Source organism: Elephas maximus, chromosome 11, assembly GCF_024166365.1.
Source record: "Elephas maximus indicus isolate mEleMax1 chromosome 11, mEleMax1 primary haplotype, whole genome shotgun sequence".
Lineage (NCBI taxonomy): Eukaryota > Metazoa > Chordata > Mammalia > Proboscidea > Elephantidae > Elephas > Elephas maximus.
In genome coordinates, this window is record NC_064829.1 from 21,991,998 (window position 1) to 22,012,518 (window position 20,521).

Sequence of the window (20,521 nt, forward strand, 5' to 3'; positions counted from 1 at the left end):
GCCACCCTTTGACATCTTCCATTCAGCTCTCTTAATTCATCATTTCTTCCATTTACTTTATACATTCAGGAAACCCTGGGGGTGTAGTGGGGGAGTAGTGGTTAAGTGCTACAGCTGCTAACCAAGAGCTCAGCAGTTCAAATCCTCCAGGCACTCCTTGGAAACTCTATGGGGCAGAGTTCTACTCTGTTCTATAGGGTCGCTATGAGTCGGAATTGACACAACGGCAGTGAGTTTTTTAGTCTACATTCAAGAGCAAGTTTCAGAGTCTCTTCTGACATCCATTTTGGTCTTTTCTTTCTTTACTATCTTTTTAATGACCTTCTTCTTTCTTCACGTATGATGTCCTTGATGTCATCCCATGACTCATCTGGTCTTCAGTCATTAGTGTTCAATACATCAAACCAATTCTTGAGAGGGTCTCTAAATTCAGATGGCATATACTCAAAGTCATACTTTGGTTCTCGTTGATTTGTTTTAATTTTCTTCAGCTTCAACTTGAACTCGCATATGAGCAATTGATGGTCTGTTCCGCATTAGGCCTTGGCCTTGTTCTGACTAATCATATTGAGATTCTCCATAGTCTCTTTCCACAGATGTAGTCAATTTGATTCCTGTGTATTCCATCTGGCAAGGTTTATGTGTATTGTCACAGTTTGTATTGATGAAAGAAGGTATTTGAAATGAATAATAGGTCATTGGTCTTGCAAAATTCTATCATGCAATCTTCAGTGTCGTTTCTATCACCAAGGGTATATTTTCTAACTTTTGCATTCCAATTAGCAGTAATTAATTATCAATGCATTTTGATTGCTTGTTTGATCAATTTCAGACTGCAGAAGTTGGTAAAAATCTTCAGTTTCTTCAACTTTTGCATTAGTGATTGGTGTATAAATTTGAATAATAGTCATATTAACTGCTCCTTCTTGTAGGGATGTGGGTATTATCCTATCACTGACAATGTTGTATTTCAGGATAGATCTTGCAACATTCTTTTCTTTTTGACAATGAATGTGGCGTCATTCCTATTCAATTTGTCATTCTTGGCATAGCAGGCACTGAGGTTAAAAGGTTAGCAGGGATTAAATGAATATCCAAGGTCATGCTGCTAGGAATCAGCTGAAATCTTTTCACCAGGTGGGAAGAGAACAGTAGGTAAGCAGACACCCTTTTGCAGCCCCATGCACAGTAGAATTTGTGTAGAATATGGATTAGAAGTGGGATTGAGGTGAATTAGATGGGAGCAAGTAGCCAGTTAGAAAAGTACTGCTATAGGGCAGGTAAGCGATGGTGTTAATAGATGCCTAACAAATGGGCATTAAATGAAGAGATAAGGGGGCCAATTAGGTTCACAGTAGGGAAAAACTTTACAATAATTAGAACTATATAAACTACTAAACTAGTGGCCCTATGAGGAAATGCAAACTATGACAAACTTGTCAAAAGGTAAATAAACATATTTTTATGATGTTAATTTTGGCTGGTGATTTGAATGAAGACCAATTTCTGTGGTCTCTCCCAACTCAAAAAAAAAATTTTTTTTTATTTTACGATCATCTAGATCTTTATTTAATTTTGTGGTAGCTGCTGAACCATGAAATTTATTTACTTTATGTAAGAAGATGGCTGCTTTCCATGCAATTCTAGTCACAAAACAATAACTGTTAAGTTTAATCTCTTTGACAGTACCAATTTTACCAACCAGAAAAGAAAAAGGACAAAAACAATTTAGTTAAAAGGGAAAAAACCAAAAGTAACATTTCCAGCAAGAAAACTGGGGGAAGGAAGACTTCTACCTCTAAGTAAAGCGGATAATTCCTCCATAAAATCACCCATAAGTCCCATTTGGCTGCCCAAGTTTCTCCCTTAAAGAACAAAGAGACATTATACGAGCAGTTAAATACGTTCTAACTGGGTGAAAACTAAATTTAAAAAAGGAGGGTCTTTGGATTTGAACTTTCTAGACTGAGTATCTGCACAAATATATCATTACTGGTCTTTGTTATCTCATAAGTACAACAGTGGCAGCATGGTGCAATCTAAAGAACAAAAAGCCAGAGAAGGTAGAAGGGAGGGAGGGAAGGAATGAAGGAAGGAAGAACACAGCATTAGGATTAGGTTGCTTCTTATCAGCTCTCCGAGCTGGAAACATCCCTTCACATCTTTTGTTTCTATAGAAGTACCCAACAGGTACCAGAAGCATACATCTGGTGTGCTGGTACCCTAAAGCAGGTGGCATAATAAACGTTGGGGGTATGGTAATTAATATAATTTTTTCCTAAGAATTTACAGCTCCGTAAGATCATACAAACCTGAAATCAAGTTAGGGACATAAAGTGTTGGAGGTATTATAGAAGATACTTCCGGGTGCTAGAAGAAAAAGAGATGAGCAAAAGAACAATTTTACAGAGGGAGGAAGAGAGGGTTCAGGAAAGGCTCCAAAGAAGAGGTTATCCTTGATCTAAATCTTATCAAAAGTGTATTGTACTTGTAAGGTGTATATTTAGGGTAGTGGTTATGGGAATGTGTTTTACTGCATGTGTGGGTGTGCATGTGTAATGGGGAGAGGGCTATGTCAGGTATGAAAAATCACAGAGCTAAAACAGTAAATAGTCCAGTATGGCTGGTACGTTTAATTTAAGATTTAAATCAAGGGGAAAAACCAGGGACGACATAACAGAGGGCCGTCCTTATTGGTCATGCTGAGGAATGTGCACTCTATTAAAATAAATGCGAAGGCAGCTGAAGGGTTTTATGTACGTAAGTGATGTATTTGCATTCTGGGTGAAAAAATATCATTTAAGGGACTGAAACTAGAAAGGGGGTGGACTAGATGAGAGCATGTGAGCCAGTTAGAAGGTAACTACAGCAGTCCAGGCAAGGGCTGATTAGGACCAAACCAAAATCCATGCCAAGGGAGAAAAGACAGACTCATATGATAGATACGAAGAAGGAAGAATAGAGTGGATTCCATCATCTATTGACGCATCAAGAAGGAACTCTACATCACTCCCAGGTTTGTGATTTGGTTGACCTGGTGGAAAATGATGCTATTTACCAAGACTAAGAATACAAAATAAGGAGACAGACAATGGGTTCACTTTTGTATAGCATTATTCTTAAGAGTAACTTTGGGATTCCAGAGGATATGTTTAATAAGGAGTTGCCAGTATAGAACTAAAGGCCAGGAAGTCTGGACAAGACCTTTAGAGTTGCAAATAATTACAATAAAAGTTAATCTCATTGACAAAATATAATTTAGAAAGTACATGGTGAATGAGAAGAAAAATGGAACTCCCCTTTCTGTAAAAGGGTTACACTAAAAAAAGGGTTACACTAGGTGACTAATATTTCATATTTTATGACTTCTCATTTTTCTATTTCACTTGCTTGGATAGAGATATACTGCAATTGAGCAGAGGTAGCCAGGACCATTTTTAATACAAAGGATAAAGTTGATACAATACCAAAATATAAAATTAAATTATAATTAAAACAAAAATATGGTATAGTAGTCCCTCATCTGTGGGAGATACGTACCAAGACCCCATGGATGCGTGAAACTGCAGATAGTACAGAACCCTATATACACGATGTTGTTCTAGACAAACATACCTATGATAAAATTTAATTTATAAATTTTGCACAGTAAGAGATTAAAAACAATAACTAATAATAAAATAGAACAATTGTAACAATATACTGTTGTGAATGTGGTCCCTGGGCTGGACAGAGCAGGATGGTGTGAGATTTCATCATACTACTCATTTAACATTTTTGGACCTTGGTTGACCACGGGTAGCTGAAACAGTGGAAAGCAAAGCACGGATAGGGGTAGGGGTGGGGGGGCCTCTGGCCAGTACAAGAATAGATAAGCAGCTCAATGGCACAAAAGAGAAAGTTCAAAAAATGTCCAAGTGTATCTAATAACTTAAATAATGTGGAGACGAAGCTCTATATCATCCTACCTATAATCTAGGCAAGCAGAGGTTCTAGTTGGTGTGGAAATCTAGAATTGTTAGCAGAGAAGGGAGATGATGAGTATCAGCTGTGGCCCAGAGACCAGCTACTGCTGCAGGGGCTTTATTTCGCTCCAGTAGCCCTTCTCTGCAGCCCTGGTGGTATAGCGGTTAAGAGCTTGGTGGCTAACCAAAAGGTCAGCAATTCAAATCTACCGGTCAATCCCTGGAAACCCTCTAGGGCAGTTCTACTCCATCCTATAGGGACACTATGAGTTGGAACCAACTCGACTGCCTTAACGACAGCCCTTCTCTTGCAAGTTTCCCAGGAAGAGACCAACCAAAATTTTGGGGAAACTTTTCCCGGCTGAGATTAAACGAAGCAAGTGGATGCCAGAGGCCAATAGAAAGACTATAGTAGATGCTAGGTGTACCTCCCAGGCGCCCTCTTCAAGGTCAGGACATTCGTTTCACACCTGCTGGGAGTGCTGCATGTTGACAGCTTACATTTGACTCTTCACAGCAACTAATCTTAGTCAAAATAAGACTACCTTGCCCAAGGTCGTGCCCTGCCCCACAGCTGCCTACAACCAATGAATGATCAAGGCAGGGAGACAAAACCTAGACCCTTTCCCATTTGGGTCTCGCCAGCTCCAGCGTTCTGGGTAGGGTGGCTCAGACCTTTGGTACACTGCATCTCATCTCAATTTCTCCCTCTGCCTAAATCTCCTTCCCTCACTACCTCACAGGGGATATTGCCAAAGGGCTCCCCAGTAAACTTCCTGCATGCCAACCTCCAGCTCAGAGTCTCTTTCCAGGTGACCTAACCTACTTTGGAAGCCAAACACAAAAGAACACATGCAGTATAACTATATTTATATAAAGCTCAAAACCAGGCAGAAATAAAGCAGCGTTTGAAATCAGGATAGTGGTTTCCTTGTGGGAGGTGATGGCCTAAAGAGGGCATAATGTTCTGTTCCTTATCTGGGGACTACTGACATCAATGTGTTCACTTCGAAAATCCATCAGGTTGCGCAATTATGATTGCTGCATTTTATTTATACATCCTACACTTCAATAAAATTCTTTTTAACCCACATTCCAAAATTCTTCCTGGCAATTAAGAAATTATGACTCTTGGGGTGCCCACATCATCAGTACAAATATGAATCATCAGCCTTCATCCTTGGTCTCTGAGTCTGACACTCTGTTCAATGTCAGACTCAGATTCTCACTAACCATGTGAAGCAGGTCAGATTTTCAACTCTGTTAGCCTAGGTTGTTTGTCCATAATACGAATAAAAACAGTGCCACATGGAATTGTGATTGCAAAATAATCCATCTAAAAAGAACATAAAACAATACTAAGTTAGAATATATAAAACATTAAGTAACACATTATCTATTATTCATTTTTACAAAAATATGACAGAGTAAAGTAAATTTAAAATATTTCTAGGATATGTCCTGGAAATTGCCTTCCAAAACAAAGATGAGATTGTTTTGTTTTGCTCATAAAAATAAATAAAACCTTGTTTAGATTTGGAGTAAACAGAAGAGTCATATTAAAAAAAAAAAAACACATGATGCTTATTATATAAAAGGTCACTTATTACGACATATATTTAGTCTTATAAGAACAGTCACGAGTAATGATGTTCATGCTACAGGATTTTTAAAAACAACATCATGCTTAGTACACTGGCTCTGAAGTATATATGTTCCATTCCTTCTCCTGCTTACGGCCAAGAACAATTATTTATTTATAAGGTAGCTGCTGATAGTAAAGAAAAAAATCTATAATCGATTAATAATTTTCTGATTTTAAATCCAGTACTATGTCTCATACTGTTAACCTTGGCTCTCAGTACAGAGACTTGTATAATATATTATCAATTAATGTTTTTGATGGATAAGATAAAATTGTATGGAAATGAAATCCATAACTTAGAATACACTACCATTTTCTAGACAATGTTTGCAATTAGATTTTCACAATTTGAGACACAGAAATGACCTTCCAAATGTAATGATATGACAGTGCTCTATAAAATATAAACTGCAAAAGTTATTTCAGTGTTTGTAATATTGAATTTAACGAGCCCTGGCAGCTCAATGGTTAGGTGCTTCACTGCTAACTGAAAGGCTGGTGGTTTGAACCCACCTAGTGGAAACCCTGGTGGCATAGTGGTTAAGAGCTATGTTTGCTGACCCAAATATCAGCAGTTCAAATCCGCCAGGCGCTCCTTGGAAACTCTATGGGGCAGCTCTACTCTGTCCTATAGGGTCACTATGAGTCGGAATCGACTCAATGGCAACAGGTTTTTGGTTTTTTAGTGGCTCAGCAGGAGAAAAACCTGGTGATCTGCTCCCATAAAGATTACAGCTTTGGGAATCCTATGGGGCAGTTCTACTCTGTCCTGTAGGGTCCCTATGAGTCAGAATTGACTTGATCGCACACAACAACAACAACAATATTGAAATTAACTTTCTTACTTGCCTTAGAAACTAAGCATTCAAAAATAAAAATTTAAAAAAACAGAAAATTTACACGCAATGAATCAGGTTGCAGATTTGTAAATTCATTAGAACATAATTCTCCATTCTGAATTGCCTAATAGCAAAGAATTGATAACTCAAGCTTCTAAGAGTAAATATTAGTTTGCTTACTATTAATTTGGTTTACCTGTTTTCTACTATTGCAAAAATCAGCTTGGTGGAATGCAAATGTACAGCTTTTGAAATTTAGCTGATAAGAGCTCAAATACCAACTCTGTCACTTACTAACTTTGTGATTTAGATTAAGTTTCTTAACTGCTCTGATTCTCAGATTTTTCATGTATAAACAAGATTATCACCTGCCTCAAAGGGTACTTGTGAGGACAGAAACAACGTCAGGAAAGACGCTATTGTACTCAACCACAGTAGGAGCTCAGTAAAGGGGGTTTTTATATCATGACCATCTGTGTTAGAAATTATATTGGTAAGTGCCTGAGGATTGATTTAGTTTTAATTTTTACAGAACTTGTCAGTTCTCTTTCTCTCTTTCCTTCTCTAAAATACAAACCCACAGTCCTATCATTATGCTTACAATGTCCAATAAACTGATCACAGTATTTCAATTCTGGCACTAGCATCTTGGCAAACATTCTCACTAGGTTATATTTTATGCTCCAGGACTTAAATGTGTAGTGACATATTAATACCTTGTGAAATTCTATAACGATGTAGCGGCCTTTAGAAAGAACAAGGCATATGTTCACACTTCATCATAAACAATATTGTCTATCTTGTCATTATTTAATGTCAGGTGTGTTGGCAATTGTGTTTATCGTGGATATGTATAATAATTGCAAATCCTACGGATAAGCTCATACCAAGGTCAGGCTGCTAATAAACTGCTAATCTGAGTTAGCTACAATAGAAGATAATATCAAAAGTAGCACACTCGAGTGAGAATTAATTCTACACTTTTAAAGTCTTTCCATTCATGGAAAATATAATAATTTCATATAATATCATCCAGTTTATAATTTAAGTAAGAATTACACCATATGTGCAGGACAGAACAGGAATTGGTTAATATCCGTGAAACAGTATAAAGTTTATGAACTGCCTATATGTACAGATTGACATAATTTTAAATGCCCAAAGGCAATGTTCATTATTTAATTTTCTGTAAGATCCAATAGTTTCTAAATATCTATTTACAGCCATAGAGGGTAAGTGCCATTGCTATCAGTTTTTGGGCAGACCAACATAAAGTGCTACAGAAAACAGGCTCTGAGTGTGATGTGCACTTCGTCCTGGCTGTTTTCTGATCCATCAAAGACAGAGTAGCATGAAGAAACAATGCCAGCTTTACAGTCAGATAAATCTGGGTTCAAACGTTAGTTCAGCCACTTACTAGATCCTTCTTTACCTTTTTCTTCTTCTTAAGACCTAAAAAGTATAGTATATTACCAGAAAATTAAATGCACTAACACACTGGGTTAGAATTCAGGGGTACAGTTTCATTTATTTATTACTACAGGGGTTCTATACGTATTAGAGGAGGGTGGTCCCATCTTGTTCAGAGGGTTTGCATGGTCAAAACCATTTTGATAATAATACTAAAATATTCCCATTTTTCACCCTCTTCTCATAGGTGTACAATAGAATTTTTCAGAGGCTATATAATGTGTAACATTGCAACCCACTGAAGGCGGGAATCAGATATAGAGCCCACACAGGCATACAGTCCCTGCATAAAGTGGGGCTGAATGAGAACAACAGAGAACACCCAACAACCACCACTTCCCACAGCTAAGCTAACACAGCACAAGTAACAAGTAATAGTGAAATACTGCTTAGAAAGAAAAAAAGCATGGAGAGAGATCCTATATGAGGTTCAGTGCAAAGAAAAGACAAACCTGAGGATAGAGCAGACACTGAGGGAAAACAAAAAACACCTCTGACAAACCAGCCCCAAACCTAGACACAAAGTATCATTAGAGGAATTTGAAGCTTATGGTATACTGAGGTTAATGATAGTGAAAAAAGCTTCACCTTTCCCAACTCCTAACTAGATTCATGGAAACCCTGGTAGCATAGCGGTTAAGAGCTATGGCTGCTAACCAAAACCTCAGCAGTTTGAATCCACCAGGTACTCCTTGGGAACCATATGGGGCAGTTCTAGTCTGTCCTATAGGGTCACTATGAGTTGGAATCAACTCGATGGCAACGGGTTTTTAACTAGATTTACTTAAATCCCTGCACTAAACACCCAGCAGAAGGAAAAGCAGGCCCATATTTAGGCATAAAAATATTTACCTTGATCTCTACTGAATGAAAGAAGGTACCTGGTTTTCAGCAACAAAAAATAACAAGACATATAGTAAGGCGAGAAAAACAACACATTCCCAAGAGACAAAAACCAAACCAGAAAGCCAAACTCACTGCTGTCAAGTTAATTCCAACTCATAGCAACCTTACAGGATAGAGTAGAACTGCCCCACTGGGTTTCCAAGGAACAACTGGTGGATTCAAACTATCAACCTTTTGGTTAGTAAGCATTGCTCTTAACCACTGTGCCACCAGAGCTCCCCAAGAAACAAGGCAATCAGCAAAACCAGGCTCAACCATGGCACAGATACTGGAACTATCTGACAGGGAATTAAACATTACTACAGGGTTGCTATGAGTTGGAATCAACTCAGTGGCAACAGGTTTTTTTTATGATTAATATGAGGACCCCTGATGGCACAGCGGTTAAAGCACTCGGCTGCTCACCAAAAGGTTGGCCATTCGAACCCACCAGCCATCCATGGGAGAAAGATTTGGCAATCTGCTTCCATAAGGATTTACAGCCTTACAAACCCTATGGGGCAGTTCTTCTCTGTCCTTACAGGGTCGCTGTAGGTCAGAATCGACTCAAAGGCAAAGGGTTTTTTGTTTTTTGGTTATGATTAATATATTAAAGGATCTAATGAAAAAGGAGAACAACATGCAAGATCAGACTGGAAGATCAACAGAGAGATGGAAACTGTAAGAAAAAAATCAAACAAAAATTCTAGAAATAAAAATAACAGATGAATAATGCCTTCAACAGGCTCATTAGTAGATGAGACACACCTGTGGAAAAAATCAGGGAACTTGAACATACATAAACAGAAGCTCAAACTGAAACTCAAACAAAATACCAAAATGGAAATGAGTAAAAAAAAAAAACCAAAACCACAATGGAGCATCCAAAAGTGGTGGTACAACAGCAAGCATATGCTCTAAAAAAAAAAACACGTAATTGGAATCTCAGAATTAGATGACAGAACAGGGCAGAATAAACACTTGAAGAAATAATGGCTAAGATTTTTCCATAATTATAAGACAGACACCAAACTATAGATTCAAGAAACTCAAAGGACACCAAGCAGTATAAATGCCACATGAAATCCACCAAACCACATCATACCCAAACTACTGAAAATAAAAGACAAAGAGAAAATCTTGAAAGCAGATAAAGACATATTATATCATATTATATCATATCATATTATATTATATATACAGAGGAACAAAGATAAGAATTATAGCTGACTTCTCATAGCTGGACAACAATGGAGAGCTGACAGAAAAAAATCCAACCCAGAAATATATACCCAGCAAAAATGAAGATGTAATGATATTCTGGAAAAAAAATAAAAATAGAACCCCTGAAGTAATTCATCTCTAATAGAAGTATTTCAAAAAATGCTAAAGGAAGTTCTTTATGCAGAAGCAATATGATTGCAAACAGAAACTTGGATCTACACAAAGAAATGAAGAGTTCTGAAAATGGAATAAATGAGGGTAAAATTCAATTACCTTATTTTTAATTGCTCTTAAAGATAAGGTAAAAATAGTAGCAACACATTGTGCTTATAGAATATATAAAACCAAAATTCATGAGAGCAACAGCACAAAAGATGGCAGGGAGAAATCAAGGACATACTATTGTAAGGTTTTCACATGGTGCAAGAACTTACATTATAATATTTGTGGGCAGGCTCTAATTAATTATGTATACTGCAAATCATAGGGCAACCACTAAAAATTAACAAAAAGATATAAATAATATAGAAGATAAAATATAAGACATAAAATGGAATCACAAAAAAATCCTCAATTATGTAAGAGAAGGCAATAAAAGAGAAAAGAAGAAACAAACATGGGGTGAAACAAACAGAAAACAGCTAAGATAGATGGCTTAAAAAAAAAACAAGACACAACTATAACTGTCTACAAGAAACACACTTTAAACATAAATATATAGATTGGTAAAAGTAAAAGCATGGAAAAAGCTAAATCATGTAAACATTAGCCAAATAAGTTGGAGTAGCTATATGAATATCAAAGTACACTTCAGAAAAAGGAATATTATCAGAGATAAAGAAGGATATTACACAATGATAAAAAGGTAAATTCTCCAAAAAAGACCTGACAATCCTAAATGCATATGCACTTTAAAGTACAGATTCAAAATACTTGCACAAAAATTAATAGAACTGACAAGAGAAATAGACAAATTCACAAACATAGTTGGGGACTTCATCACTTCTAAGCAACTGACAAAGTACACAGTAAAACAGTAAGAGTATAGAAGACCTGCAGGGCACTATCAACTAACGTGACCTAGCAGATATTTATAGAACACTCCTCCCAACAACAGCAGAGTACACAATCTTTTCAGTGGCACATGGAACATTCACCAGCACAGACTATATTCTGGCTTACAAAACAAACAAAGCAAATGAAAAAAACTAAGAAATTTAAAATAATATGAAGTATATTCTCTAAAAGGATCCCTGGTGGCACCATGGTTAAGCATTTGGCTGCTAACCAAAAGCCTGGCAGTTCAAACCCACCAGCCACTGCATGGGAGAAGGAAGTGGCAGTGGGCTTCACTAAAAATTACAGCCTTGGAAACCTATGGGGTAGTACTACTCTGTTCTATAGGGTGGTTATGAGTTGGAATCAACTCAACACAATGTTTTTTGTTTGTTTTATATTCTCTAAATAATCTATGGACCAAAGAGGAAGACTCAAGGGAATAATAAAAACATTTTGAACTAAATGGAAATAGAACTCCAACATATCAAAATTTGTGAGATTCAGCTAAAGCAATACTTAGAGGAAAATTTATAGTATTAAAATGATTGTATTAGAAAAATAATAGCTCTGAAGTCAGGTCTGTTGTTGTTGTTAGGTGGTATCAAGTTGATCCCGACTCATGGCAACCCCATGTGACAGATTAGAAGTGCCTCATAGGGTTTCCTAGGCTGTAATCTTTACAGAAGCAGATTGTCACGTCTTTCTCACGTGGATGTGCTGGGTGTGTTCCAACCACCAACCTGTTGACTAGCAGCTGAGCATTAACCATTGCACAAACAGGACTCCCTGAACTCAGATCTACTCTGTACTAAATGTGTATCCTTGGGCAATTTGCTTAACTTCTCAGTGAATCAATTTCCTCATCTCAAAATTACAGGTAACAATATTTCCTACTCCCTAGGGCTGTTGTAAGAATTAGATGTGCTATACCCTGGTGGCACAGTGGTTAAGGGCTCAGCTGTTAACCAAAAAGTAGGCAGTTTGAACCTACCAGCCACTCCTTGGAAACTCTATGGGGCAGTTCTACTCTGTCCTATAGAGTCGCGATGAATTGGAATCAACTCGACAGCAACATGTTTATACCATGTATAACCCTTAGCGAAGTGTCTAGCATTTATTAAGTGTTTAATAAATATCACATAATCTTATGTTAATTCTTAATAATTAGTAGACATCTTGGTAGGAAATGCAGGTAAGGATGACGAATAATCCTTACCCTCAAAAGCTTCACAGTCTAATGGAAAGACAAACAGACTAATGAAAATTACCATTCAATACAAAAGTGAGACCAGAGGGAAATGCTACTTGTACCAAACTGGGACAGGCAAGCAAGGTTTTTAGAAAGGGTAGACTGTGCATAGCAACTTAAAAAGTAGATAACTAAGCTAAAGGAAGACACTTCAGGGAGAGAATGGTCTGAACAAAGCAGGGAGCTATGAGGGAACATGGCAAATTTGGAAGCCACAACTGGCTGGAATTACTTACATCTCGATTTCTCACAGACAGAATGGCAGATAGGTGTACAGGCAGGGATAGAATAGCCAAAGACCTCACCTGCATTCTAAGACTTTGGATTTTATTTCATAGTAAGGTTGCTGAGTAGGGGGTTGAGGTTTTGTTAGAAAGAAGTCTCTGGCTGCACTATGGAGGATATTTTAGTAGGTGCCAGTGGATGGGAACAGTGGAGCAAGATGGCAGCTATTACAGAGGTGATACATGAATGACGCAGGAAGCATCAAAAGAAGATGGAAGGAATACAGAGACTTACTGTATCAAAAAGATTTGGTCAACATTCAACCACATCTGGAGCTACTATATGATCAACAACTGATGGTATGCAAAACCAGGCAAAGACACCACAAGAAAAGAAAATTACAAACGAGTATCTCTCATGAACATAGATGTAAAATTTTTCAACAGAATTCTAGCCAATAGGATTCGGCATCATATCAAAAAATAATAATAATAATACAACACAACCAAGTAGGATTCATACCAGGTATGCAAGGATGGTTCAGCACTGGAAATCAATCACAGGGCACTCTTAATTGGCATCTTAGCCATGCTTGCAGGCACATCTCTCTGGCCCTCAGCCTCTGCCCTGCTTGGGCAAGTGCTACAAAGCTCTTTTAGCCCCTGCCAATAAGTCCCCAGAGGAAACCTAGCCAAACAGCTTTCTCGTTCCGTGACCCAGCAAGTCTACTGCCAGGTCTCCTGCTGGTCTCTCCTGTCACCATTTCTTGCTGTCTTCAGGGTTACAGATTGCTCACCCTCTCTCAGTCTCCTAGTTCCAGGAGCTTCTTAAAGCAGGAATCCCAGGTCCAGAGGCTGCCCCCTCTGCTCCTGGTTGTTCTTCCTTGGTGGTGATGGGATCCTCTCTCTCCCACCTCTGGAGTGGCTCATCTCAAGCCCAGTGGGATGGTAAAACTGACAAATTCCCTTGGTGGGCCACAATTACCCGATCACCTGGGTGGGAGTTACAGGACCACACAAAAGTGATCCATCACACTGCAAAAGACTACAGCCTTCATTATGGATTACACCTCAACATAAAGAAAACAAAAATTCTCACAAATGAACCAATAAGCAACATCATGATAAACAGAGAAAAGACTGAAGTTGTCAAGGATTTCATTTTACTTGGATCCACAATCAACACCCATGAAAGCAGCAGTCAAGAAACAAATGACATATTATATGGGGCAAATCTGCAAAAAGACTTTTTCAAGTGTAAAAATGCAAAGACCTGATTTTGAGGATTAAGGTGTGCCTAACCCAAGCCATGGATTTTTCAATCATCTCATATCCATTTGAAAGCTGGACAATGAATAAGGAAGACTGAAGAAGAATTGATGCATTTGAATTGCAGTGTTGGTGAAGAATACCGAATATACCAATGACTGCCAGAAGAACGAACAAGCCTGTCTTGGAGGAAGCACAACTAGAATGCTCCTCAGAAGAAAAGACGGCAAGACTTCATCTCACGTACTTTGCACATGTTATCAGGAGTAACCAGTCCCTGGAGAATGACATCATGCTTGGTAAAGTAGAGGGTGGGCAAAAAAGAGGAAGACTCTCAATTAGATGGATTAACACAGTGGCTGTTACAATGGGCTCAACCATGGCAGGACTCATCAGTGTTTCGTTCTGTTGTACACAGGGTTGCTATGAGTTGGAATCAGCTGGACGGCACCTAAGAACAACTAACAAACATGATAGTATCTAATCACGTTTTATGGATGAAGTAGAGAGAGATTAAGGATGCCAATTAAGAGTGCCCTGTGATTGATTTCATGTGGAGGTCATAAATGAGAAGAGGAATATCCGGTCTTAAATATCTGAATGAAGGGAGGTAGGAATGACCGTAGTCAGTAATAAAGCAAGTGAAGCAAGATGTTGAGTTCAGCACTAGATATGTTGGTTTTGGGGTGCTGATAAGATATCCCGAAAGCAACCGTTTAGTAGTCTACAATTCAGCAGTGAGCTGTTAGGCAGAAGCAAGAATTCGAGGATTATTAGTGTGGGGTAGTAACTGAAGCTTCAGGCACGGATTAGATTTTGCTAGGGAGAGAATATGGGTGAGGACAGAGCCAAGGAAGTGACCCAAAGCTCTGGGGCTTGTCGAAGACAACCGAGGGACGAAGATAGAGAGAATTATTTAATAAATATTAAAGACAAAGTGGAACTTGACTAGGTACTGATGATTCTTGAGAATCTGGTCCAGAGCTTTTCCCTCTAAACTTTAATAACATCTCTTCAAAAAAAGTGAATTCTGCATAGCACTGTATTAGCTTCCCCAGGATGCTGTAACAAACTACCACAAACTTAGCGGCTTAAAAAAGAGAAATTTATTCTCTCACAGTTTTAAAAGCCAAAAGTCTGAAAGCAAGGTGTTGGCAGGGCAGCCCTGGAGGAAAATCCTGTTTTTGTTTTTGTTTTGTTTTGTTTTTTGCCTCCTCAGGCTTCTGGTGACTGCCTGCATTCCTTGGTCTGTGGCAGATCTCTCTCTGCTCTGTCTCTACATCACCTTCCCTCTGTGTGTCTGCTTCTCTTATATAAAGATATGTGTAACTGCATTTAGGGCCCACTCAGAAAATCTAGGCTATTCCAGGATAAATTCCTTCTCTCCAGATCCTTAACCTAATCACATCTTTGCCATATAAGGTAACAGTTACTCTTCTGCCATATAAGGTAATAGTCACAGGTTCCAGGAATTAGGATAGGGGCATATCTTTTGGGGGTAACCATTCAGTCCACTAAAGCACTCTGTCAAATATTTAAAATAACAAATCTCATCGTTAGCAAGGATATGGGGGAAAGGGTATTCACACACCATTGATAAAATTTTAAATTGGCATCATAGCTTTGGAGGACAATTTGGCAAAGCCTAGCAAAAGTCTTGAAATGTGCATAGTGCCTTTAATACTGCGATTATAATTTTAGGGCTTTATCTCAAGGAAATATGTGGTTCATACATGAATATGTAAGTATGTTCACCACAGTTTTGTTAATGTTTGAATATAAAACCTGGAGTTAGCCTAAAATGCCCAATAACAGAGGCTTAAACAAATTTTTAAAAATTACAGCGCATTTAACACAGTGACATGCTGTGTACCTATTAAAATCAGTGATATAACTTCATGTTTACTGACATGTAAAAGTATTCAAAAATCATAAAATAAAAAGGTTATATAATGGTATACACAGTATGGCCATATTTTAGTAAGAAAGGTACATATTAAAAAATCATGCAGATATTAATAGGCTCACTAGAATTTATTTATTGCTTCATGTTTATCCACAGTTTTGAAATTTCTGTCATGAACTAATTAAACATTTTAAAATAACTTTGAAAAGTGAATTTATTTGTTAGATACATATCGTTTTCTTCAAAATATGTTTGTAACCCTTCTTAAAAATTCAGACGTTTTATGTAACAACCATAAATTACCTTCTGGTAGAAAAAAAACTACGTGTGTGTGTGTATATTTTATAATACACCAAACCAACTGCTGTCAACTCAATTCTGACTTATGTGTGTCAGAGTAGAACTGTGCTACATGGGTTTTCAGTGGCTGATTTTTCAGCAGCTGATCGCCAGGCCTTTCAAGGCATCCTTGGGTGAACTCCAACCTTCAACCTTTCAGCTGGCAGCCAAGTGCATTAGCTGTTTGTACCACCCAGGTGTGCACACACACACACATATAAAACCAACCAAAAACCAAACCCACTGCCGTTCAGTCAATTCCGATTCATAGTGACCCTATAGAACAGAGTAGAACTGCCCCATAGAGTTTCCAAGGAGCACATGGTGGATTTGAACTGCCGACTTTTTGGTTAACAGCAGTAGCACTTAACCACTATGCCACCAGGGTTTCTGCACACACACATACACATAATATAAATGAATTTTAAAATAACCAAATATTTATTTTCTAAATATCACAAAGTACAATATCAATAAAATTTGTACTTGAGTAAAAATATTAATACTAGTACTATTTATTAATAACATAACAAATGAGAGAAAAGCCTTTGTTCCTGAGTATAATAAACACTCATTATGAAAAAAAATGTTAGGCCAGCCTGTAGCTGTAAATACAGTTTACAAGCCATTTAAAAGCCAATTATGTGTGTCTGGTAAACGATACTGTGAATGAAATACATCTGCAAACTTAAATTATACATATAAATTACGAAATTTAATCATTTCTGGAAGAGACCTTAATCATGGGAAGCAGCATGATTAGTGGTGTCAGTGTGCACAAAATGCATCCATGAAGATTTATTCTGATTTATATTTAACTCATAAAATAATGATCTTTTATATACTACTAGCACAATGTATGTTTTATAGCTCGAACCTAAACAATATCATGAAATGGCTATTTTGCTGTCATTAAACGTGATCCACCAATTCTTCCAAAACCAATAAATTCTCACTTTCTCTGGTATTTGCTTCCTCATCTGGAAAATGGATTAATCAAAAAATGTTCTCTCAGAGCTTTATGGCGAACTTTATGTAGCTCTCCATAAAATGAATAATGGAAATTGTGTAGTACCCGCTGGCAGAACTTTCACATTAAGGTGAGCAGTAACACACAATTAACAGCTATGAAATTGGCTAGCTTGTTGTGTTCTGGTTTTCTTGTTAATTCACTCTGCAGAGTGCCTACTAAGTGCAAGGCATTTCACGTCAAGCTACAGGAACCGTCTTCCTAAACTGACATAGGCTGGAATTCTCAACAGAATTTGCTAGGTTATTCTAATAGCTGATTAAAAAAACTAGGGCGGATATGCTCCTTCACATCTCTGACTGTCACTGAGGGAATCTATGTTCCCTAATGATGAGCCTCTTCTAACACAAAGTCTATTCATGAGGGAGCTGTTTCACAGGATCCTTAAAAGGCTGCCTACCCCAGAACAATATATATACACACAGGTGTCCTGGGAGCGTAGTGGTTAAGTGCTACGGCTGCTAACCAAGGGTTGGCAGTTCAAATCCGCCAGGCAGTCCTTAGAAACTCTACGGGGCAGTTCTACTCTGTCCTATATGGTCACTATGAGTCGAAATCAACTTGATGGCACTAGGTTTGGTTTTGGTTTGGCCCTCAGAGGTGTAATACACTGCCAATCCTGAGGGCATGAGACAGCAAATAAAAGACTTTAGCAAGGCATGGGGAAGAAGGGAACAGAGGATTTTAAGCTGCACTGAATTTATTATACACTTGATGGAGGCAGGCGGGGAGGGAGGCAAACAGCTTCTCAAAAGGTTGCAGGAAGATCCTTGCAGCTCAGAAGGGTACTTAAGTGTTGTGAACTAAATTGTGTGCCCCCAAAATGCATAGAAACCTAACCCATATATCTGTGGATATAATCCTGTTTAGAAACAGGGTTTTCTTTGTTATGTTAATGAGATCATACCCAAGTAGGGTAGGTTCCGAATCTAATCACTTCTGAGTTATTAAAAGTGCAGATGAGACTCAGAAGGACACACATGGGGGTGAAGGGCGGAGGGGAGACAGATTACATGTGAGGATCATCTACGAGTCAAAGAACAAGGAACACCCAGGATGATCTACAAGGAAGGAACTGACATGACTGAGACCCTGATTTGGGCTTTTAGATTCCAGAACAGTGAGGAAAAAAAAAAAGATTCTGTTCTTTAAAGTCACCCACATGTGGTACTTCTGTTACAGCAGCACTAATAACTGAGACACTATGTGAACTTTCCTCCTTTCTAATTTTACTTGACTTCAAATAAACCACTGAGATGACAACATGTTGAGGTCCCATATCTCAAGACCCCAAATTTCTCATCTAGTTTAGTGAAAGTTTAAGAGATTAATGGGCATTTTCTGGAATTCATTCCTTCTGCTTCCGGCTGTTTTATTATTAATAAAAAAATTAATATAAAGTGATTACACATGTATAGAAACACAATGTACACTTGATGTAGAGATAAATAAGTCCAGATGACTACAGTCACTGAGATAGAGGGACCATTAGTAATGTCAAGGACAGAATTAGACATGTATGCTGCAGTCTCTCAAAATTGGTTTTTCTTTTAAAACCATCTGGGAATGCCTTCAAACTGTGACCAAATATTGAGCATACTGTTCTCTGTGGGATTCTGATTTATTTCATGGCAAAGTTATTAACCATAAATTGGAAAAGAAGGAAGCAGTAGTTTTCCTTAAGTATTTCTTAGAAGTGCTGATCTTTTCTTTTTTAAGGAAAGCGCGAATGCAAGAGACAGTGACGTTGACTCCTAAATTTGTATCTTATTCTTCATTTATTTTCCAAAAAACAATTTATTGCTAGATTTCTTCAGCAGCACGCATCTGACATTTACTGCCACTGCTTATTCTACTGAAACGTTCTTCCTTTAAATCTACAGTATAGTTACTTCCATCCCCCCATTCACTCCAACACAGAGTGAATGACTAGTATGGACCAAACGCTGTGCAAGTGTCCAGGGAACTGAGGCACATTCCTTAGTTGGCTAATACTTGATTATCATTTTCTTTACTTTTTGTTGTTGTTGTTATTACACCAAGCTCAAAATCTAGATAAAAATATTTCAAAAGCTTAGAAAGTATTGTTTGAAAAATAGTTCCACAAATTATTACAAGAGCTTAGTTATTTCATCTTTGAGCCAAATAATATACTGTACATTATTTTTGAAATTCAATCATGAAACTATATTGTTGAATATTTGGCCACCAGTACGGACGCTGGACCTCAGTGACTAACTGTGCTCATACTCTGAGCCCAATCTGTGTTTAGGGTCCTACTGTTCCACCACTATCTTAACGTAAAGTCGGGTGTCACCTCCACTTCCCGGACTGGTTCAGTGGTGTAGCAACTATGATAGGGCACATCGGGCACAACCCTGCAGGTAGAAATAAAAATATGCCAAGGACACCTACCTATCTGTTCTGAAGCACTGCCCTACAACACCATTTTTAGGCATGCAGAAAAATATTTCCCCCATATTTTTCAGCCCAAACTAAAATGCATTCAAACATTTACTGACCATCAGCTACAGGACAGGCATTATGCCAGGTACTGAAGACACTGCAGTGACCAAGACAGACATGACTACCGCCTTCATGGAACTTAAACGACAGGCTATACTGAGGCGAGGCTGGAATGAAAGTGAACAACCCTCCTCCTTACTTCTTACCATCTGTAACCTGCTACCACCACGTCATAATGGTTTATAGTTATTTCCATAAAATCTTACATTAAGGTTGTTTGCCCCCGTAATGAATTGGGGCTGCACCAGTCTTTCTTCCTGAACATGATAGTAAATTCCTTGAAGGCAGGAACCCATCATCATAAAAAAATTTTTAAACTTCCTCTAATACCCAATTGCCTAGTGGTTCACATTGACCCAGCATTTTTCCTCAAAATGGAAAAGATCACATTAACTTTGAGATAAAAGCAATAGGAAAAGGAAGTTACAGCATCCAGAACTCTGTAAAGCATCAACAGGATAAAAGCACTCAACTGGGTCAAGTGTTTGCGTGAGGGTTGTGTTAGAAATGTAACACCACCACAAACAGTCCACATGCACATGAACTGCTGGTCCTCTTGGTCCCCTACTCTTCCCTTCCCTAAACCCCACCTCCACACTCTTAATGCATGTAATAATTAATATGGCCAAATTCTAGGCCACTGTACAAGATGTGCTCTATCTAAACATCTTTCCCCAACTGGCATTGATAAGGCATTTGGAAGTCCTATTCTATTCATGTATTCCAACTTAAACTCCAGAAAGTTTCTTTTAAATATAAATACTGGCTGTGATCGTTTCTGCTTTTGAACACTTGTAGCACTCACTGCCTAAGCTCTTGGACCACAGAACGGATTTGTTTACTTAGAAGGCCTGTCCTGTTGAGAAAGTATGTAAAGAGAATGAAATGTGC

At 38.0% G+C, this 20,521-nt stretch overlaps 1 protein-coding gene across 15 annotated transcripts in view; it reads right to left on the minus strand.

Moving 5' to 3' along the window:
- DLGAP1 (DLG associated protein 1) overlaps positions 1-20,521 on the minus strand; it is a 1,139,806-nt gene that overhangs the window by 1,085,614 nt on the left and 33,671 nt on the right. Inside the window, exon 1 of one of the 15 annotated variants that reach the window (XM_049901318.1) lies at positions 5,199-5,210. The exons of the other annotated variants lie outside the window; for them this stretch is intronic. The gene's annotated coding sequence lies outside the window, so the exon portion shown is untranslated. Of the gene's footprint in view, positions 1-5,198; positions 5,211-20,521 lie in introns of those variants that run through there. 15 annotated transcript variants of the gene reach the window in all.